At 59.7% G+C, this 23,159-nt stretch overlaps 1 protein-coding gene across 5 annotated transcripts in view; it reads right to left on the reverse strand.

The window, feature by feature from the left end:
* Positions 1-23,159, reverse strand: part of ARNT2 (aryl hydrocarbon receptor nuclear translocator 2) — a 142,176-nt gene that overhangs the window by 62,109 nt on the left and 56,908 nt on the right. The window lies entirely within an intron of this gene.

Consider the following 23,159-nt stretch of genomic DNA (forward strand, 5'->3'; position numbering starts at 1 on the left):
GGCTCACGGGCTCCCAGCCTCCGGCGTCCCGCCCCGCACGCAGCCGCCAGCTGTGTAGACCACACGCATGGGGCGACACACCTGTGTTCCCGGCTGCAGCACTGATGCGAGCCCTCCCAGGCTGCCTGCCCCTCCCCGTCGCTTCCGCCCCACTTCCCGGTACCCCGCCAAGGGAAACGTCGGAGCCGCCCCTGTAACCCTCCGTGTCCCAGCAGGCCCATGTTTTAAGAAGTCGGAAGAAACAGAGGCACCGTTTTGAGCGATACACCTGGCCTATCACTGTTTCGGCACGTGAAGCCCCCGGGGTACTTTGCGTTCTGTTTCGCTCTCTGAGGCTTTGATGTTGGTGTGTCTCGCGCACACAGGGCATGTCTCCATTCCAACGCCCCCGTCCTGGGTGCTCCATGAGCGGCCCAGGCCAGTGGCCCCTGGACGGAGTGTGCGCGGCTCCAGACCCGGCCAGCATGCCCACCCCGCGAGGGCCTCCTGCTCGCACGGGTGCAGACACGTGCTTTCTGCCCCAAGTCCACACCCTGTTCCACGTGAGGGGCACCTGGCGAGCTCTTGCTCATCCTCTGGATCCGCTCGCCTGTCACGGCCCCTGGGAGTCCTCCTCTGGGTTCCGCAGGTGGGGCTCCCCTCCATCCAGCCACCCCTCCCTCACCCACTCAGTATTTATCGCGAGTTTCTGTAGAGCCAGACACCCCGTGAGGCCCTGGGGGTGCAAATGTGAGCCAGGCACCGTCCTGTCTGCGGGAGGAAACAGACACCCCCACCACTTGCCACGCCGCACCAGACCGACGTGCCCGATCACCCGTTTACCATGACCTTGACTCGGAACCAGGGGGAAGGCACTGACTGAGTGGAAAACTGTGTCCTAGCACCGTGGACAGTTCCTGGCCCAGTGCACGGGGCTGAACCCACCTGTGTGCGCCCCAGGAAAGGACTTCGTGACAAAATTGGCATTAAGTAACGTGAGTATCAATGAGTTTTGCTTCTATTTCCGTTTCTACATCAAAACAAGCTGACCCGCACCACCCCCCACCTCGCTCCCACCGCAGAGGAAATGCTGCAGCTCCTCCCCAAGAGCCGTGGGCCTTGCTCCGTCCCCCAGACCCTCCCACCCGGCCCCTCCACTATTCAAACACGTCAGATGCGCGTCGCTCATTGGGGGAGGGGCAAACAAACCCTCCTTTGACCCTGAGGCTCCTCCTCTTGCTCCCTGTGCTCTGTCCACTCACGGCCAGCCCGTGGGCAGCTCTAGTCCGGTCACTGGGGCGCTGTGTGCAGGCAAACCGAACTGATATTAAGCAGTCCCCCTCCACTTGGTTCCTGTCCTCAACCAGTCCCTCTTTCCTGGACCCTTCTCATCCCGAACCTCTCCTGCCTCTCCATTGCTGGTGGCACTCCAGAGCCTGGGCCTTCTGTCCCTCTCTCCCCAGGCCTGAGGGCTGAGGACACCAAGACAGCACCTCCAGCAGGACCTTTCTCGGAACCTCCTGTGTGTCCATCGGACATTCCAGACACGGCACGGTGGGCGGGAACCAGATCCCTCGTGGGCTCCCCCCCACCCAGCACCCACAGTAGCAGGGAGGCCGCAGGGCACAGGGCCGGGCCCACAGTGGCCCAAACATCTCCAGGCAGGACACGTCCACCAGAACGCAGCCCCGAGCAGAGGCCCGCCCCACCGTCTGCGAGAGCTCGGCGCTGCCCGTGCGGGGCCCCAGGCGGGGGGGTCTGGGCGGGCGGCCGCCCCAGGGCTGACACCTGCCTGTCTCGCTCGCGGACGCCGGCCCCTTGCAGCTGCTCCCGGGTAAACTGTCACTCGCTTTATCATCTACCAAATGGCAAAGGGTTTCAGCTGCGAAGCAGGCCAGCCTGACTGTCAAACTCTGGAGTCTGCTCTGAAAATAAATCGCAGCTGTGGGACACATGAGCCTGGAACACGAGGAAATGAGAAAACACATTTCCATGATCTGCTGTCAGGACCCCGAGAGACGACGGCCGCACGTTTGTTTCTCTGGTGCTTCTCCAGTTTCCTCGGGCATAGGAGCCCCTTTCCGGGCTCTGTGGGGGGAAGCACGCTTAGCTTTATACCACGGACGTGCTCCTGAAAGGTCTGGGAAACTGGGTTTTTGACTTGAAAGCAGCGTAGACATATGGAGGCAAGGGGCCGCCCCCCAACTCTGGGCAGTGAGTCCCGGGAAAGGGGACCGGGGATCACTCTGTCCCCCCGGCAATGGCCTGTCAGGCTTACTTGCCAGGGGGCTCCCCAGTAGGAAGGGAACACGGAGAAGAGGCTGCTACATGCGTGGCTTCCAGTCTTCTCTCCTGGCCCACAGAACCCTCGGGTCGGCTTAGAACCACGGGGCTGGTCCCAGTGGGTCCCTCAAAGCACAATCAGTCCGGGCCAAGGCCGACTGCTTCCAGAGTCCAGCCGCATCCGCGGGTCGGAGGACTCACTCTGCAATGCTGCCCCGAGGTGGCCCCAGCACCCATCCCAGCCCGCTCCCCTCGGCGGGTGCTGAACGCCCACCCCCACGGCCATCTCCCATCGCCGCACCCCTCCTGTGACTCCTGCTTCCCTCCTCCCTCTCTCCTACAGGGTGCCCTCTGGGATCAGCAAACAAACCCCCAGACCCTCGGCTTCTTTGAGAAGTTCCCTGAACCCCAAGTCAGCAGACCAGCCAGACCGACCGCTTCCAGGCTGCGTGTCCCCCAGAGGGAAGGCAGAGGTGCGCTCCCACAGCCCAGATGGCCTGTGGTCCGAGGCGGGTCTGCACCTCCCTCCGGCCCCAGAGGCCCTCCACAGGGTGCTCCTGGCGTACGACCCGCAGCTCCTCAGCCCCCGCGTCGGCCCTGTGCACCTGCTGCGTCTCCCGCGTCCGCCCTGTGCACCTGCTGCGTTTCGGACGTCCCACCCACGGTCACTCTCCTCTGCGTCGGACGCCAGCTTGTCCCCCGGCTTTCTCTTCCCTTCCAGAGCTGCCGTCATCGGACTCGGTCCCAGCACCCCCGTGGAGGCCCCCAGCACCCCCACTCAGGGCTCACCCTCCTCCACGGCGGCGCCTCTCCTGGCACGATGTTGTGGAGCGTCTACAGCCGCGCTGTCCGAGATCTTGTGTTGGAGCACACCGGCCGTGCCCCACTCTGGTCCCCGCTTCACGAGGGTCCAGCGCCGGAACCCTCAACCCTGATCGGCCTCCGTCCGTGCGGAAGTGCTGAGCTTCCCTCCGGTGTGGATCCGTCCTCGGCACCAGCAGCGCCCGGGGACCCGGCGGCCAGCTCCGGCCCAGACGCCCCAGCCAGCTTCCCGCACAGCCGCGGCGGAAGCTGATGCTTTCCCGGGTTGGTGCATGAAGGGGGACCATCAGCGATGAACGGCAGGGCCCACACCTGAGGTATCCGATTCCAGAAGGAAGCGGCAGCCAGGACGGAGGCGCAGCCCCGGCGCAAGTGGGTCTGGGGGAAGGACCGGCGGCGCCCCGTTCTCTCAGCTGCAAGACAGGACCGGACCCGCCTGCACTGACGGTCACGCGCGGCGCTGAAGACGGACACACAGACACCCCACCGGCTGCCCGCACGAATGCGAGAAGCAGTCGGTGGCTGCAGGCGGCAGCTCTGTGAGCCCCAAGATAAGGGCGGCGCCCCAGACTGGAGAGCCACTGGGAGGGAGGCTCCCCTGCAGCCGGCCCAGCCCTGGCCTCTGGCTCCTCTGAGTGAAGAGAATATTCTGGAAGGTTTTCGCCTGTGTCAGGTGAAAAGGTTGAAGAAGTACTTACTTCTCCATTAAAGTGCTTCTATTCTAAAACTAAAGTGGTCTTTGGGAAAATCACACAGACACACACACACACACACACACACACACAGTAAACACCCCAGACACTTTCTGCCTTGAGAAGAACAGTACTAACATCTGGGCGTTCCTGAACATCTCTGTGCGTGCCTGTTTTTTCTTTCAATTCACCAAGGGGCCATGGTGTATGTTTTTCCTCCTTATGTCACAACATAAACTCACAAAACGGTGATCACGGACGTTATCTGGAAGGCTCTACGACACCGTTTTGCTCAGGTGGTTTCCTATTGGACATGAAGTTATTCCCAGGTTTTCCACGTGGCAAATAGCACCATGGTCAGTAACTGGGTGGGGAAAAATCACCATATCCAGACCTTCTTAGACTAGATTCCCCAAAAATGGAACTATGGCATCACACGAGGACAGGCTGTCAACGCCAACACCCGCCTGCCCTCGGCCCCCTGTGAACCTGCAGTGAGCCCTGGACTCCACTCTGTGACATGGGGACAAGTACGACACGTCTCAAGGGTTACAAGGACAACTTTTCTAAGTCGAAAGCGTGAAATGCTTTCGAACAGGAGCTGGCAGACTGTGACTTCAGACCCCAACCGGGCTCACTCTGTGACTTAAGTATTTACTGGAACCCGGCCACAGACGCGCAGGGTTAGTTTCTGTCTCCGGCTGCTTTCGTGCTACAACGGTCGGGCGAGGTCGTTGTGACAGAAAGTGGATGATGGACTCAGAGGGTCGAGCATCTCGGCTCCCCGGCCCCCGACCAAACACAGCTGCTGACTCCGGCTTTGGAAGAACACTCCCAGGTCCCCAGCACAGGGCACCTTTCTCTGCGGGCCACGGGCCCTTCCGCCATTGTTTTCAGTACACGGATGTTTGTATTATTTACATCAGCAGTAACTTTTTAAAAAAAAGGAGGACCCGAAGTTTGTGTTGGACAAGATCACAAAGGAAGGCTCCCAGCTTCATAACGCGGCCCCGCAGGCCGCGGCAGGAGCACAAGCAGAAACCAGAACGAGTTCATCGGAGGAATCCTTGAGAAACTGGAAACCTCTCATCTCGGTTTCAAAAGAAGAAGAAAACAAGGCCGTGAAGGAGGAAAACAGGAGGACGTGACCAGCGACAGAAGCAAAGCGACGGCCCCAGGACGGACCCTCTTTGATGTCGCTCCAAAGACGTGTGTCCCCTGAATGGGGGCCCAGAGGCTGGAGAGGGCTCGGGCTGCTGTCCTGGTGACAACGTGCGCTTGTTCTCGGGGGCTGACCCCAGCGGCCCGGGCAGCTGTGCACACTGGCCCCGATGCGCCCCCACACAGGAGTCCAGGCTGAGCATGTGGGGCCCCTCGGGAGTGGACCCCGGAACGGGAGTGGCACCGAGGGAGCTTCCCGCTCCTGAGGGCCAGTGTCCCCCCTGAGGACACCAGTTCCCACAAACTGCTTCTTCCCACAGCAGAAGGGCTCTGGGTGGGGGTCGTCCCAGAGTTCCTGCAGCTCAGCGCTCTCGTGCGGGTCCTTCACTAGGACCCTCGGGAAAGGGTTTGCCGTCGGCTTGCAGGAGCCCACGTGCCCGGCTACAGCGACGGGTGGAGGCTGGCACCTGACACAAGCTGGGCCGATCGCAGTTCCTCGCTGCTCCTGCGGCCATAGTGACGGGTCCCCCGCTAGGACAGGGTCCAGCCAATCCGAGTCCTGCACAGGCAGACCGCGGCCACCCCCACTTGCCCTCCTGCACTGCCGTAGGACCGTGAGCCTCGCTGATTCGCAGCAGCGACTCCAGCTTCACGGAGAACCGGGTCTAGGACAGAGACACTGACTCCACGAAAGCCACGACGGCCTGCACGGGCGAAGACGGCCACCGCGGTGTGCAAACCTCTGGTGCCAACAACCCCCTTTTGCTACACACATTAACTCCACGTTAGCGCCCGTCACTTCCTCCGGAGCAGTGCGGACGGATGCGGGCGTCCCGGGACTCGGACAGCAGAGGAAGGACGAGGGGTGGGCCCCTCCTGTGGACTTCACGGAGGCTCAGCTGTCACGCGACACCCCCCGTGTGTGACTCGTGTGACCGGCCCGGGGCAGGCAGGCGACGGGCACCAAGGGTGGCACAGGGTGGCAGGAGTGTGGAGTGTCACAGGACACGGAGGGAGCACGGACCTCGCCCTCCGAAACCAACAATGCGCTACGCGTCGATTAGCTGAACTTAAATTAAAAAGAAAATAAAGTCTTCAGCCCGCAATCAAAAGATGATTTCTCCGTGGGACACATCACAGGGCAGGAAGCAGGCCAGGGGACGCGCCAGCATGAGGAGGAGGCCGCTGCGAGAGGCCGGAGGGCAGGCACCGGGGAGCCCATCTGCAAGAACCGCCGGTCGTGGCCGTGGAGAGAAGCAAGCTGGGCCCTGACGAAACACACCTGCTGACTCCGGCTTTGGGTGAACGCGGCGTGGGCTTCGGGGTTGTTTTAAATTCCCGGCGAGCGACGCCCTGTCCCGGCTACACCCCGCGGCGCTGCGGCGTCCCCGAAGCAGACGGAAGCCCACAGACCCAGAACAAGTCTGCCAAGGCTGGCCTCCCCGTGGGCACGTGAGAGTCCGAGCTCCTCACTGTCCCAAACGCTCAAAACCGTCCCCCCGACGGCACAAAGCGGGATCACGGCCACCAGACGGCAGCAGCCGGGCGCAGGGGGACAGGAGGTCACCGTGGCGTGGATGGTGGCCTCCGTGTGCTTCAGCATCACACACCCCGACCAGGAAAACCGGCGGTGCTTCCCTTCTTCAATCCTTCCGTGTGTGTTTACTGCTTTCTCCGGTTTCTGTAGACACCGTCAGGTTGCACGAGCCCATCTCAGCCATCCCCAGGTGACTCCCGGGCAGGGGTCTGCATCCACGGGGGCTAGGGTTAGGGGAGGGCAGCACCCCTCAGGGCAGGCACGGTCCGGGGCCGTCCCGGCTTTGCTGCTGGCCCAGCGGAGTTATTAGAGAGTCTCTCCGCTCCCACAGTGCTCAGGTTCAGATGACAGATGACGTAGCTATGATCCCTCTTTACAAGACGACAGCGGAATGAGACACGGGTCCCGCCCCCAGATGCTTCACAAACAGCGGGATTCCAGGCCACCTCGCCCTCCCGCCCGTCACTCAGGATCCTCGGCTCCTAGACGGGTGCACCCCTTGTCCCGTGGTCAGCAGCAGGGACCGTCCTCTAACAGTCCCTGGGAAGAAACGGTGACAGGAACGCAGTCCCGGGTTCCGCCCGACAGTATCACTAAAGGCCCCTCGCAGGTCGGTAAGGGGGGAGCTAACGCTCAGAGTCAGAGAAAAGCCCGTCTCGGGAAACCCTCGGCCCCGCAGGGAGCGGCGGCGGCCCCTCAGCCCACCCTGGCTTCAAGCGCGCGGGGCTAACGGCGCCGGGAGCGTCGCAGGACTCGGATCCGTGGCCACAGCTGGTCGCACGCGCTTGGGCCACAAAACGAGACGCCCTGGAAAGGACTCTCCTCCCTGCCCCCTTCAAGTTCTTGTTCTGGAAGGAAAGCCCTTCTGCCGCACGCTTCCCTCTTCAAGAAGACACCCTCGTCGTCCTGCTGACATCGGTCCGCTCGTCCAGATCCACACCCAGGCATCTCGCGGAGAGGACGGGCCGAGAGCCTCTCGAGGGGGAGCAGGGGCCCGGTCTATGCCTTTGGGAACCCCCGCGGCCCCAGAGTGGGAGCCGTCCCCGTCTCTACGGCCACGTGGCAGGTTCCCACAAACCCAGATGCATGAAACAACACCCGTCTATTAGCTCACAGTTCGTTGGGTCCAAGTCCCGGGTGGGCTGGACTGAGGTCTCTGCTCGGGGCCCCCGAGGCCAAAACCGAGGCGGTGGCTGGGCTGGGCTCCTTTCTGCAGGTTCTGGGCAGGAACCTGTCTCCAGGCTCATCCGAGCTCCCGGCAAAGCCGGTTCCCTGCAGTGCCGGCCTGAGGGGCCCCATTCCTCGCTGGGCGTCAAGAGGGGGTCCCTCCCAGGAGGCTTCCCACACATCTGCTCGCAGCCCCCTCCATCGTCAAAGCCGGCAGTGGTACGCGGAGTCCTCTTTGGGCCTGGACTCTCTGCCTTTCCGTCTGTCACCAATCAGATACAATCCTTTGCTCTTTATAATGGCTCAAACGACTAGGTCAAAGCTACTTGGACGATCTCCATTTTTAAAGGTCAACTGACTTGAGGCTTTAATTAGCTCAGTAAGATCCCGTCCCGGCAGAGCCTAGACGTACGCTGGGCTAAACACCCAGGAGGGGGACCCCAGAAGAGCCTGTGAAAATACTGGCTGCCGTGACCCCCAGCAGGGGGTACCCAGGACCCAGGAAGATGCTCGGCCCATGGCTGGCCAGGATCATGGAGTTCACAGTCCTGGAAGACAGGCAGGTGGCTGGCCTGGTGTGTTTGTGTGTGTGTGGGGGGTGGAATCTAGGCTCCCGGGCAAGGGGGGCGAATGGCAGGGTATGTGTGTGTCCTACTGACCAGCCCACAACCCTTTACCCACCAGAGACGCTGGCACTGGCATCTGCAAGGGGTTTTGTAAGGACACGTGGTTTCACAGCAGCGACCAGGGAAGCTTCCTCACCTTGCTCGCCCTGCAGGCCGCGCCACACTCTACCCTCCCAGACCGCACGCGGGCGGGCTTCTCCCACGGCATGGGGACGTGCCACTCGGGCTGGGAGGCATCGGGGGGTAGGGAGGTGGTGAATTCTGACAGAAATGGAACTACAAAAGACAGCCCCACCACGCTGGGGTGGGAATTGCCATACAGAGCAATGGATTCTTCCAGAACAACAGCGTCACAAGAGGGTACAGGGAAGCTTGTGGGGGTGGGGGTCTGAGAAAGGGGCCAAGTCCCGTCCAGCGGGAGCTCGGTGGGAGAAGGGCCAGTGACCAGAGCTGGGCTGGCAGAAGCCCCCAGGGGAGCCGGGCCTGAGGCCGCCTGTCACTGAGCCGGAGGCGGGAAAGCAGGGCCCTGCAGAAGTTCAGCAAATGTGCTTCCGAAAGCCCCACCGGTCCCTGCGCGTTGGCGGCAGTAAATTTTGACTGTGCTTCTCAAAGGCCACGCCATACGGCAAAAGCAAAACTTCTCACCGGCTCAGCACCGTCTGGGGAAATGCGTGTGGTTTGTGTTTTAAATGTAAGGCTATCAATAATTCAGATTCAGAAGCAAACACTTGTAAGACTCGCATTAATACTGAACGCTGCCCGTGTCTCAGAGCGCGGCGGAGAGACGCCCAGCCGCGGGGCCCGAGTCGCTGCCCATCTGCAGCAGACGGTGCTGGAAGCCGTGACCGTGCACGGCCGTGGTCGCGGTCCTTGAGCAGACGCTGCGCCCGGCCAGCCCCGAGAGGGAGACGGTTCCAGGGAGCAGGGACGGTCCTGCAGGGAACCATCCCTCCTCCGGGTTTGGACTCCAGGCTCTGGCCATGGACCAGTACAACACAAAGGGACCTGTGATTAGGCTGGCGACGGGGACTGAGCTCGGCCACCAACAGGCCGCACGGACAGCCTTTTTGCCAAGCAGCCTGATTTCTGGTGGGTCCTTCCTCAGAGCCGCTCTGCCCTCTAGGGACGGCACCAAGGACACCGGAGCCGGGCAGGTCTGCACGGAACATCGCAGAGACAGCCGCGGCCCAGTCACAAGGCCAGGATGAGCTCTGGAGCGTATCCACACCAAGCAGAGCTCCTCGGCGGGTGACAGGTTCCAGCACCTTGCCACCAACGACCCAGTGGGCAGGGCCCCCTGGAAAGCGTACAGCTCGCCAACTTTCTCCCGGGCGCACAGTCCAGGCAGGACGACGGGGGGGAGGGCGCCCTCTGACCTGTGTTACAAACTGGCCACCCCCCCATCCACCAGCAGTCCGGGGTCCTCACCCCCCCTCCCTCCCCTCTGTCACCCCCCAGCCTCCACCCCCCACAGCCAGCGCCTCTTCTGTTATTTCATCTGCAGGCAGAAGTACAAACGCTTCATCTTGTTTAGAACATGCTGGGGTGCACTTGAAAAAAAATACATTCCTCTCCGGGCGTCATGCTGCAAAAATGCCAGAAACGCAGGCCTGAGGGCTTTCATTTTGCCGGTAAATGATTACCCCTTCTCTGGCCGCCTGGCGTGTGGGAGGAGCCCGGGCCAACGTGTCCTTCCAGAAGGCAGTTTCAGGCCAAGCCTGGCCTCCCTAGCAAACTGCTAAAGAAATGATCAAAAAATACAAAAATAGCAACAAAAATCTGCCTCCATGCACAAAAACAGTGTCGAGGGCCCTGAAGAGATGGGAAGCAAGGAGGGGTTTGTTTTCGAGGAACGGGGCAGGTAGGAGGGTGACGTGAACACGGGCAGCCCCGTGGTGTAAGAAATACAAAGGGGCTGCCTGGGAGAAGCAGAAGGGTCCCCCAGCAGAAGCCTCCAAACCTACAAGCAGGAAAGAGGCCAGGGGGCCCAGAAGCAGAGAAGTGTCCCAGGGTCTGGACAGAGAGGCCCGGGGCAGAGCTGTCTTGTCACCTTGACTTCCAGTGGCCAACCCGCCCCAGGAAGAAGAGCTGCCTCTGAGGGGCAGTGTTCCAGGGAGGGCGCCGAGGCCCCTGCCCCCCCCCCCCAGGCCACCGCAGCCTCCTAGCTCCCCCTGCTCCCAGCAACTGGGCTCCAAGGTAGAAAAGTTAAGTTTCCAAGAAATCCATGCTGAGCACGACCATTTCAACTCATAACGCACGTCAGGGACAGGATGAATAAGAAGGTGAGGAAGAAGACGGACGGACGCGTGAGAAGATTCGGGCTCTAACAAGAAAGCGATCTGAGAAATTACGAAATCACAACAACACCCCACCACCCCCCGTGAAACACAACAAAGCAGGCAATATGGAAATACCCATTTCGGCGACGCAGAGGACATCCTCCGTGGATAAAAAGAAAATTACCTGAAACCAAGAAAGATTGCTTTTAGGTGAAAAACAGGATTTCAGATTTGAAACCCGAACGACATGATGTTGCTGGAGGGGGCGTCCGGCCGCAGCCCAGGAAGACGGCCCAGTCTGAGCGGGCCAGGCGGGGGACACGCCCCCCAGGGACTGGGGAGCTAGGGTGGCCGGGAGAACCGGCGAGGGAGGTGCACACAGGGAGGCCCCAGCGCCAAGGCCAAGGAAGGCATCCGCGGAAGGATGAGAAGGGTGAGGACAACATGGAAATCCTGCCCCTGAAGACGGCCAAGTCTCAGACGGAAAACACACAAGATGGAGAAAAGGGCCAGGGAGGTGATGTCGGAAAAAAGGATGCGGGAACTTGAACACAGAGGAAAAAGAACTATTTAAATTGAAATACACACAGATAAAAAGGGCTTTGAAACGATCACAAGAGCATCTGTGAGCTGCAGGGCGGCAGCCTCGGGCTCAGGTACTTGGAACTGGAGCCCCAGAAGCCGCGGGGAAAGATAACAGGAGAAACATCCGAAGAATGGAAAGCTGATATTTCTTATAAACATGATGAAAACCATAAGCCCAAAGATTAAGAAAGCTAAATGAACACCAAGTACGATAAACATAAGGAAGCCATCCTCAGGCAAACCATAACCCGACTGTTCAACACCACTTACAGCAAGAAAAACCTAAACCAGCTGGATAAAAGGGGTATTTTGCACAGAAGGAGGGAGACGAGGACGACCCCGAGTTTCCCACACGAGCCAACGCCAGTGAGTGTGTTCCGCTCAGCAGAGAAAGGCCCACATCCCGCACGAGCCCGCGACGAGAATCCGCACACAAAATGTTAGCAGGTCAAACCCCACCACGTACAAAGTGTCCAACGTCATTATCCCAGCGCGGTTTGACTCAGGAATGAAAAACGGGCTTTGCTCCAAAACGCCAAACAGTGAAACTCACCCTGTGAACAAACTAAGAAGGAAAAACCAGACCGTCATCACGTTCGATGTCACCGAGGGATTGGACAAAACCCAACACCCCTTCTTCATAAAACGCGCAGCAAAGTTGGAGCAGGAGGAACTTGCTCCAGCTGATCGAGGACAAGCATGAGAACTTGTGCGGGCGCAGGAAGGAATGAGGAAAGACCGAGTTCTTTGTGCAATCGGGGAACAAAGCTGTCCACTCTCCCTACTTCCTTTCTGCCTCATGTTCTACGTGTGATAAAGGTCCAAAACGGTGCAGTCGGGCAAGAAAAGGAGTTCTATTTCCGTTTCCTATTACTGAGCAATTCGAAACTGAAACAGAAACCCCCATCGACGTGGGCACAAAAGGTTCAAAATACTGGGAGATAAATCTGTCCGTGGCCCGTACCCGGACAATAACAAACTAACGTCCGTGAAATGAGAGGAAAGACAAGGAAATGGACGGCGCACAGAGCTCGCGGGTCACAGGACTCAAGACGGTGCCGGTTCTCGCCAGACGGAGCTGTAGATCGGATGCATCCCAGACAAGTCCCCGTCTGGGACTTGGCTTCTCCGCACGGCCAGGCAAGCGGACCGTGTCATTCACGTGGAAATAAAGGCAAAGAACCCGCAGGGGCCAAAATTATGCTGGAAAAGAGGAACAACGCAGGGAGATGAACGCAGCCTGATTTCAGGACGCAGCGGCAGGAATCAAGACCGCACAGAACCGGTGCGGGAGCAGAGAGGGCGGTCGACGGGCTGGCATGGAGTCTAGAAACAGACTGCCCCCGCCAACGCACAGAGAACTGATTTTTGGCGAAGGAGCATGCCCCCCCCCCCCACTGGAGGAAGGACAGTGTTTTCAACAAAGGTGCTGGGACAACCAGACCTCCGTATGTAGCTAACTAAGTACTTACCTCTGTATGTAGGTAACTAAGTAATCGCCACGACGGACTGAGTAAGAAGCACATGCGAAGTTCCGTCACGCGGCACTTCATGTAGTATGCAGACGCTCGTTCCCTTTCTTCTTGCGTTCCAAAAACACAGCACAACGATCTCCTCCCCTGCATCCAGGAAGTCTCTGTGCACCCTTCCAGGGGCTGCCCTTTGTGCTCTTAGTAAATTCTAGAAGCACTCTGCTCCCCTGTGGCTGCCACTGGCCCAAACTCCCCCTCATCACACGCCACGGTCCTAGTCACCTTCCCAGACTGAAAAATGCCTCCTTGCCACAGGGCCTTTGCACATGCCGGCCTTGCGGCTGGGAAAGTGCTTGACACTCCCAGGCCCTGCCCACGGCCGAGCCCCATCCCCAGCCTCCATCCCAGTGTGAACAGCACTTCCTCAGGGCTTCAGCCTGCTCCCCCACCGCTTCTAGCACGGGAATGAGGGGTCCCCGCTAGTGTGTTCACAGCCTCCTGACGTCCCGCCTTGGGACACGTCACCATTTCCGTTCTGCACTGACCGCAGGACTGTCTGTTCTCTCCATAGCCGCAAGGACAGCTCCTTCACGGACGGCGACCATGTTTGGCTCACTGACGTGCTCTCAGCCTCTGGCTCGTGCTGAGTAAGTAACAGCGGGTTTGCAGCAGACATGCACTCCGCCTCCCGAAACGTGGTTTCCCTTCATCCACAAAGACTCGGTGCTCATGCCCCGGGAGCTGGCGGTCTGGAGAGGGGGCCCAGAGGGGTCGTGCCCCAGCCCAAGCCTCGGCTGCTCTCGTGGGCATGCCTGGGGGTCGCCATCTCCACCCGTGGCTGGCTCCCAGCCCTGCAGGTCTGTCGTGGACACTGCTGGTGTCGCAGGCGGATCCCCGGGCCCCTCGTGCCAAGCTGACCAGCAGACCCCACCCCGGGGCCGACGGGGCTTCAGGTCACTGCTCACCCCGCATCTTCTCACACGCATGTCCCTGAAGCTACTTGGAAGCAGCCGGCCTTGCAGGTGCCTGGGAGTGTCTCCCACTCCTCAGGGTCTGCGACCAAGGACAGCCCACTCTCTCGCCTCCGACGGGAGAGCCTGTGGTGTGACACAGCTGCCTGACCCCCCTGCAGCATCAGGCTGAGGCTGGACCTTTCCCCAACCGCACCTTGGCTAGTTCCTCCCCTGACGTCCACGGCTTCCCCCGGACCATCCCCCGAGGGGGCACCGTTCTCCAGAAGCACGCACACAAGTGCCCACGCAGGCTTGGTGCCCAGAGACCCGGCCAGGCGGAGGCTGCGGGCCACGAGGAAAGGCGGGTAGCCGGTTCCGACTGAGCTCTGGGCCTGCGGGCTCCGGCACCATCCTCACGCCACCCCGGAGATGGAAACAGGGGCCCTGAGATGGGGTGGTCTGGGGTAAAACCGGGCCCCGTGGCAGCCTCTGGCTCTGAAGCCCATGGTCTGGACTCGCCCCCCGAGTCCACACGTGTGTACGCTGGACGGTATGTGTCCATTCCTAGGCCCGTCCCGCAGTGTCAGCTGGGCTGTGGGGCACAGAGATGGGGTGACCAAGAAGGACTTCACGCCGGGCATAAGCCTATCGTCCCAAGCAGACGGGGCTGTCTCCTGACGTGACCAGCTCTGTCACTGTGTGCATCCAAAAGAGGCCAGGTGGGGCCTTTCTAGGTGCTTCTGCAGGGAGCACACGACCCCCAGAAGACCCAGTCCCTGGGAGCTCTGAGGTCCCCACGACACGGAGCTTTCATGAGTCTAGGTCCCCAGAACGTGTGCACTTGAGCCAAGGTTAAAGAATGACAATGTAAACAGCTCATCGGAGACTAATTTCTGTCATCGCCAGGAAGGGGAAACTGAAAGCCGTCCCTCGGTCACCGCCTGAGTCAAGGGCTGGCAGGCAAGGCTTTGCGTTGTTGTATAAGAAAAGAATCCACAAAAATAAAGAACAAACCGAATGCAGATGTTTGCCTCAATTAGCTTCCTCGGAGGAAGCAGCAAACAGGAAAGATCCCTGCTGTACGTGCATTTTTATTTCACGGTTGGGTGTGAATCATGACATTTCAGAGAGAAATAGGTCTCTTTTTTTAGTACGGCCGAAGGAAACTATTTTAATTTTCTTGATCCCGGTGCAGTTTCTGCAATCGAGTTATTTTTAACCGAAGCATTACCAAACACAGCCGTCACGTGAGAATCTTACTGAAACCCGCGTCATGCCAGGAAGAAGCAATGATTCCGTTTGTCTTTTCGTTTGCCCTAAAGTAACTCAAAACAATTGTATCTGCCTCAAAACTATCCTACCAGTAGGTTATTTTTGTCATCGTTTCCTTTTACAGACGGAGAAAAAAAGTCTTTGCTTACTTCTGGAGCATCAGAGTTAGGACAAAAGATGCTTGGTTAAGAATTCAAGGCCTGCGAGGAGGGTTTAAGAGCTTGCGCTGCTCATTTTTCAACATTGTTGCTGACTGATGACATTGTTAACATTTTGTTTCTTTTTTATTTTGACCTTGTTGAAATTTCTGTCCTGCTATAAAAAACAAATCGGGCTGTCCTCTTTCATTTCGTTCCGGGGTTTTGTTTGTTTTTTTAGCGTGGGTACGGTAGTTCGCAACCTCTGGCTGACACCGAAATCACCAGGGCTGTTTTCAAAGGTATCGACGCCCGGACTTCGCCACAACAGGGTCGAATTCCGAGACACGGGTCGGAGTGCCCGCGCTGGAAGGTCTGTGAGAGCCAGTGGAGTCCTGATGTGCGCCCAGACTGAGACCCGCTGTTGTAGGGCTGCGGATCTTAAACACTTACTCATCACGAAGCTGCTGGCTTTCGAGCACGACTTGGATGTTGCCCCTTTCAGGAAGAGCCACATTCACAGAGGAGACCACAGAGCACAGATCTCGAGAAGGGGATTCTCAGCGTTCCAGAGGAACGCGCCAACGGTGCGGGGAGGGGGTGAAATCTCTGGGCGAACTCGGAGCCACACCGAGAGTTCCCAGTTCACGGTACACGCATGGGTAAAGGAGATGGCAAATATGAATGCTGACCCGTTTGAGAGCACTTAACCCCATCCTTGCCTTCTTCAGGCTCCCCTCACTGCTCTCGGGGGCTGCCAGAAGGTGCTTCTCTGCCTAGACACCGTGGAGCCCGCGGCTCCTTCTCCGGGGGGTTCCTGATGGAACAACTGCACAACTCAGGCGTGGCCGGGAGGGCTCGGGGCTCCCCAGCGTACCCGCAGTGAACCCAGACTCACCTGACTCCCCTTGAGCCCCACTGTGCAGGAGGCTGCGTGCCTCTCTGGGACTTCTGGCACAGGGGCGTTCTCCGTGGCCCATGGAAAGTCCAGTCATTGGGTGCCACTAGCACATCAAGCCTCGCAGAGCCTGGCATGCTCCCATGTAAGACCCCCGACCCTGACCGGCTGTGAGTCTGATCCACACGTGCTAGGGCCTCAGACATAGGAGGTAAGCACAGGAAGAGAAAGGGGTTTGCGCCCAGGGACGGCACAGGGTCCCATGCCCTGCGTCACGGTCCAGCTGCAGAGGAAGCTTCAGGAAACGAGGCACAGCACCCGGCATCAGTGAGCCGACACCTGCTAGGCCTTCCATCCAGAAACTGGATGCCAATGGAGACTGGCAGCACTGGACCTGAGTGGCCCAGGTCCCTGTCGCAGCAGAAGAGGTCCCAAGCTGGGGGCCCAACTTCCCCTCACCCACCCGCTGTCCGCTGTGTGCCCCTGTGTGCCCCTGCCTCCCCACCTCGGGCATCCCAGCACCAACCCCCCACCTCTGGCATGCCCCGATCCCTGCCTCTGGACCCGCCCTCAGCCTACAGTGGCGACCTTCCACCGTTCTCTGCAGAAATGGTCTTGGCCCTGGCTCTGGACTACGTCTGGCTCTGATTCTGTCCACAAAGACAGTGCCAAGTGGCAGGTGCGGCCCGAGGAAGGACCCAGGCATCAGGCCGTGATCCTGTGAGAAGGAGTGAAGGCGAGGGGCTGGGGTGAGCGTGAGAAGGGGGCGTGACCAGCAAAGAAGCGCTTCTGAGAAATTAAACGCTCCCACTGGAGCTGGATGGGGGACTGACGACCAGGTCCCACCAGACCCACGGGGTGCGGAGGAGCAGGGGGAAGACAGGCTGCTCATCTCCCCTTGAGCAGGCCTCGCCCCCCTGCCATGGAGGACAAGCAGCGGCAGGTGCAGCGGAGGGGGGTGGCGGGGAGGAGGAAGCAGGGTCAGGAGAACGTGGCAGAGAAGCGGACCCGCAGACACCCGTGGTGCACTCCCCATGACGCTCGGACCCGAGCGAGTGCCGTGTGGCGGTGGGGAGGGGCCTGGGGGACCCTCGCCTGGGGCTGTGACTCTGACCGACGGCCCCCCGGAAACCCCCACTTCCCAGCTGGCACACACAGCACGTCCTGCCCTGCAGTCACGTCCGTCCGCGAGCACGGGCTGAGGGGTCTGCAGGCGCCCACAGGGGATGCAAACGCATCCACGGCAGCGGTGGTCCAGTGGTCCTGTGGCCCGGCTCGACACAGCACGTTGGGGCCGATGAGAAGGAGCCTCCTGTTCTCGCCACAGCTGAATGCATTTCCGGCAGAAGAGATGCGTCAGAGACAATGGGGCTGGCAAGACAGGGCCACCAAGGACCCTCAACACTCAGCTTTCTTAACGCTATTCGGGTAGAGAGAGGGCAGCTGCGAGTGGACTGGCTTCCAGCGAGTGGGCTGGCAGTCCTCCCGAGAACCCGAGTCCCCACTATCACGGCCCCGGGCTGCACAGTGCGCCCCAAAATGCATGTCTCCCTAGAACCTGCGACTGTGGTCTCGCCTATACACAGGGTCTCTGTAGACATAAACCGGTTCAAATGACTCAGAATGGGTTGGGTTGGGGACAGGTCCTGAAGACAAGAGGACAATCTGGACCCAGAGACGCGGGGAGAACGCCGTGCGTGGCCGAGGCGGAGACAGGAGGGATGGGTCTAGAATCACTGAGCGTCAGCACCGCCGGCCACCCCCGGAGAGCCGCAGAGAGGCACGGAACAGACGCCCCGCAGAGCCTCCACACGGCACCCAGCCAGACCCAGCCTGCCGACATCCTGTCACACCTCTCACCGCTGCACCGGAGAATCCACGCCTCGGGTTTTTAGCTGCCCTGTTTGTGCGGAGGGCAGAGCCCTACAGCGCCCCAGGCCCAGCATCCCGTCCCTGCTGCATACCGTCAGCGCCCTCACCACCTTGACCCCCTCAGCTGCTCCAGCCCCCCTCCAACCCATTCTGCACCCTGCAGCTCGGTCACAGGTCTCCTCGGGCATTTGCGGCCATGGGACCAAAGGTCCACTCTCCCCACCCTCTAGCATGTCCCACCGGCCCCCTCCAGCTCCTCACACGCTCCCAAGGGCCCCGTCCGACCTGCCAGAAAAGACTGGTCCCATATAACTTGTTGTCAAAGCCCCTTGGACTTTTCCTGCCTAACACATGCCACGATGTGTGATGTCTGTTCTACGAGATGGTTTCTTTGGAGTCTCTCTTCACTGCGAGACCATCAACTCCCCGAGAGCCGGACGGCACCAGCCAGAGCTCCACATCCCGACATCCCGCACGGCACCCACACACAGCGAGTTAGTACTCAGTCCACACGTGCTGGATGGGTGGGTGCAAGAAAAAGTGGAAACTCAGCGCACTGGCGCGCCCCTCTGCTCCTCCGGACGTGTGACGTTCTCCGGCGCAGGCTGGAAGGCAGAATGCCGTCCCGAGATCCCTGGGCAAAGCTAGGAAGGCTCCAAGCCCACCCGTCTTCCCTCGGCAGAAGTGCCAAGACCCTCCCGCACATTCTAGAGGCGTAAGAACACAGAGCAGAGCGAGACGGTCAGTCTGGAAGACCCCTAGGGTTTCAATACGATTTTCCATCACTGAAAAGTGAAAGCGAGCTCTACATTCCCCAAACACTCTCCTTAACCCCACCCCACGGGTCACTTGTACACGCTTCAGGGCAGTCCTACAGGGGCTACAGCACCACCCGCACTTACAGAAGAGGAAACTGAGGCTTGGGGGTGGTCAAGTCACTGACTCAAACTTAACAGCCAGTAACTGGCACCCGGTGCCTCTGCCTCCAAGTGCGGGGACACTTCCACCACCCGCGCTGCCTCTCCTAAGCCCCCTAGCCCACCCCGGCCTCCCCCGAGACCCCCAGAGAGCATGCGCACGGGGAGGCAGGGGCGCGGAGAAGTGGGCCCTGCACCGGGGTCTGCCGCGGGCACATGGACTCTGCTTCCACCCATATCGGCTGGGACTCCGGAGGGAGCCTGAACCCAGCAGCCTCTGCTGGACATCCGTCCAGATCCATGAAATATTTCTCCACATAAAATATGAGAGCAAAAGACAAACAGTGCAGCAGCTGAGCGTGCTGTGCACGAAGCAAAGGAAAACAAGGCAGGTTATATCAATATTGAGCCACGGGAAAGGACTGAACGGACGCCCGAGCAACATCTGGGGTAAGACATCGAGGCAGGCTGCAGTTTCTAGCGGGAAAGTCACCGGGACGATTCCAAAGATGACCAGCCTGTGGCTCTCAGTCTTCATCCTCATGCGTTTCCGGAACACCTCGGGCAACACAACTCCAGAGCTTTCTCCGGCGGCCCAAGTGTTTTCTCCGCTGTTGGGCAATTACCAAGGGGCCGAAATCAAATAAACATGCTTTTCTTGCCACTAAAACACTTTATTTCTATTTCAAGCAACAGAAACTCAATAACACCGCTAATAGCTGACTCAGATAAAACGAGGATTTTTTTTTTCCATTTATACGTGTTACCTAATAAGGCAAGAAATGGACGGCGGAGTGTGTTTTGGATTTCAGACCTTGGCATCGGTCCAAGGACAAAGCCTGGGTGTTGCAAAGAAAATAAGCTATCCACTTGCAAGTATGGTTTTCATGAAGTTACCGTCTTGATAGACAGTTGGAAAGAGACAGTCTTTTGTCCGGAACTGATACCGCAGGGTGGACTTCACAGGTCACAGAGCCCCTGAGGGACCAGTGATCTGCCCGTCATTCTTCCCCTGAAAGGCTTAATGGTGCAGCTGAGGTCAACCTGGTTTGCTCCTCACCGTCTTCTGCAAAGTGTCCCAAATGGGCTGAGCCAGAAGGCAGACGCCGGCCAGCTGCCGTCCCAGGCCGTGCACGCCAGGCTCGGTGACATTGTGCACAACGGGGCTCATTTCTGCTCTAGCCTGGGTCCTCCAGCCCTCGGTGCCTGGCTCTCCCGCTCTGTGCTGGCGGTTGCCAGCTGTCTACCCTGCAAAGCTCCTCCTGGTCCTGGGGGCAAGTCTGTGACAAGCGGACTTGCAGAGTGAGGTCCCAGGGCTGGTGCAGGGAGCAAGGGACAGCAAGTGTGAGGGACCACTCGTGCTCCGACGGCTCTCCCCACACATCTGGCCTCGCCTGACACCCCCGGCCAACGCAGGCAGGTGAAGGCTGTCCCCAGCCCTGGCGGCTGCCAGCCCCCAGCACACCCTGCTGAATTCCTCAGGGCACGCATCTCGTTTCTGCGCATATAAATCACTTCGGGGACTTTACAACAATGTGGGGCTGAGTCAGGCACCCTGAGAAGAGGCCTGTGGTTCTGCATTTCCACGAGGCTCCCGTATGTGCAGGCGCCACCCACCCACGGAGCACCCCACTGGATCTTACCCGGCTTCACCTTCCAGGTACCAACAGACTCTCGCCTCGAGGTTCACCGCTAACATGACAGTTCACAAGCCTTACGCTCCCGCCTCCCCGAGGAGGAAAGCTCTAGTCGGAGATGGAAAAACCCGACAAGGGCAAACAGAGGTGGACTCAGTCCAGGTGATGGGGGTCGAGTCCCGGGACAGTGGCCCCGGACCGGCGATTGTCAAACTTCAAGTGTGCGTCAGTACTACACGGAGGGCGAGTTGAAATACAGATTACCGGAACCTCCGAACTCCTGATCCGGTAAGTCCGGGTTCCCGCCGAGAATGTGTGTCCCCGATGGGCTCCCGGGGGACGCTCAGGCAGCGAGACCAGAGATCACGCTCCGGGACCCACTGTGAGATCACGCGGGACCCAGAGGCCAGAGTTCTGACACTGTTCACCGTCCATACGCCCTGAACCCCACTGCCTGTTGTCTGCCTGCCCCTGTGTCAGGGGCCCCAAAGGCCGAAGCTGACCACTTTGGCCAGACTGGCTGCTCCGGGCCATGCCGAGGTTCTCGAGGGCGACCCCAGACACAGACTTTGTCCTCACCGACAGCGAGCTCCACTGTGCGGCACCGTCTGGCCTTAGCGGGGGCCCTGGGCACCTGCCGGGGAGCCTCCCGGACATGAGGGCAAGCGGCGTAGCGAGCTACCCACCTGACGGAGCCCAGAGGGAGCGAGTTTCACGCTCCCCTCCTGTGACGGGGGTCAACCGCTCCCCTGCACAGGGCTGTGACGAGGCCACAGGAGCAACTGTTCTCCGCCTGACCCTGCACATCCGAGCCACCCAGGACGCTCTTCCAGAATAATCGTGCCCAGCATTGTCCCCAGAGCCCGGGAGGGTCACGGTCACCTCTCCCTGTGTGATTGGTTCTAATGTCCAGTCAAGGCTGAGATCCACTAAACTGGCTTTAAAAAAGAAAAACCCGGTGTAAAAACGTAAGAGCACCCATGACCGTCGTTAACATCCCGCTGTTAGCGTGAATGAGAAACGAAAACAAAATGCATTGAGTCCCCCACGTGTCTCCTCTCCCAGACGAGGGGGAGACCGGAGCGAATGACCGGACTGAATCCCTCCTAGAAATAAGGACGGCAGGTCAATGAGCAGAGACGCCTGACCAGGGGTCCCCGGGGGCCCACACTCATGAGCTGCTATCTGGGCCCAGACCGCGGCCCGGCCAAGTCCTGTGACCCAAGCCTGAAAGCATCTCTGGACTTCGGGAGATGGGGTCCCTTAATCACAGCTGATTGGGACTTGTGACTCATGCACGAGGGGCTTTCCAGCCAGAGCCCTGGGGAACCCACACGGCCCAGCCTCTCCCCGAATTATCACAAAGAATCCGGGCTGGAAGAGCTAGGAAAGGGGGGTCCGTTCGTTCACCAGCAGCTGGGAACTCCTGTCTCGGGAGGGGAAGGACAGGCTGCATCCCACAAGACCTTTCCGTGGCTGTGCAAACAGACGTTTGTTGAAGGGATCGATAAATAGTTAAATGAATTAGCAACTGGATAAAAAAAGGGAGGGAAGGAGGAAAGGGGGAGGAAGTGGGGGGCAGAGAGGAGGGGGAGGGGGAGTAGGGCAGGAGGGAGGGATTAATCCTGCTTGCCTCCCAGAGGCCCAGCACCACGCAGCACGAACTATCGCAAAGTTTTTCCCTACCCTGAAGCAAAACGCTGACCCGGTTCTCTGAGCAAAGCAAGAAAGGAGTGCAGAGGTCGGTGCTGGGGGAAACGAGCCAAACAAACCTGGCTCCTTACAGTCCAGTCCGTGGGCTACCCTCCTCCGCACCCGCGGCCCTGCGGGAAATGGGCACTTCCCACACAGGGCAGTACTCCAGGTCCCGGATGGGAGGGCTCCAGTTCCTGCTCCCCGGGATCAAGGTCTGCCACAGCTTGATGGCCTCGGGCGGGGGTGAGGGGGGACCTGGGAAGGCCACGGATGCAGAGAACTCGCTCCCTCTGGGCTCCGTCAGGTGGGCGGCTCGCTATGCCGCTTGCCCTCTGAACCCCAGCCCTTGCAGCAGGATCACCTGGAAAGCCCTGGGCCTTTCCTCGCCTCCCCTCCTCCCTGACGGCACGTGGGCTGGGGCCCGGGTCACTCAGACGTGCACAAGAGATATTTCTGCAGCAGGGGCGCACGTGGGTGCAGCCGGGAGTTGGGGGGCTCAGTGGGTTAAGCCTCTGCCTTCAGCTCGGGTCATGATCTCAGGGTCTTGGGATCGAGCCCCGCATCGGGCTCTCTGCTCAGTGGAGAGCCTGCTTCCTCCTCTCTGCCTGCCTCTCTGCCTACTTGTGATCTCTGTTGTCAAATAAATAAATAAAATCTTAAAAAAAAAAAAAATTCTGCAGCAAACCACCCCCGAACTTGTATGATCCCTCTATCCCTGGAACCTTCCATCCCTGACTTCAGCTCCACTCCCAAGTCAGGGGACTGAAACCCAAATATCTTCCCTGGAAGAGGAGAATGTGCCCCCACATCTGGCAGAAAACCCCGTCCATCCCCATAAGGATCACCTCTAATGCCACGGAGGCCGGCTCTCCCCGCCAGCCAGTAAGCCTTCCTCTCGTCTGCGACAGTGCCCCTATTTCCCATAGGGAGTCACCTCCCCCCAACTTTTACCCCATGTGCCTGGGGTAGAGACGCTGGCCTCATACCCTAGCTGAGACTCCCTGGCCACGGGAGCCGGGCAGGGGAGGGAAGGTGGCCCATGCGGGGCCCAGACAGCCGGTCCTGCGATATTTGCTGGAACTACTGGAGAAGGCGGTGTGCTTCTGCTTCTGCTTCTGCTTCTGCTTCCTGAGCTGCCTGAGGCTCCGCCCTGCCCAGGCAACCCCCCCTTCTGG

The sequence above is a fragment of the Neovison vison genome, chromosome 13 (assembly GCF_020171115.1).
Source record: "Neovison vison isolate M4711 chromosome 13, ASM_NN_V1, whole genome shotgun sequence".
Classification (NCBI taxonomy): Eukaryota; Metazoa; Chordata; class Mammalia; order Carnivora; family Mustelidae; genus Neogale; species Neogale vison.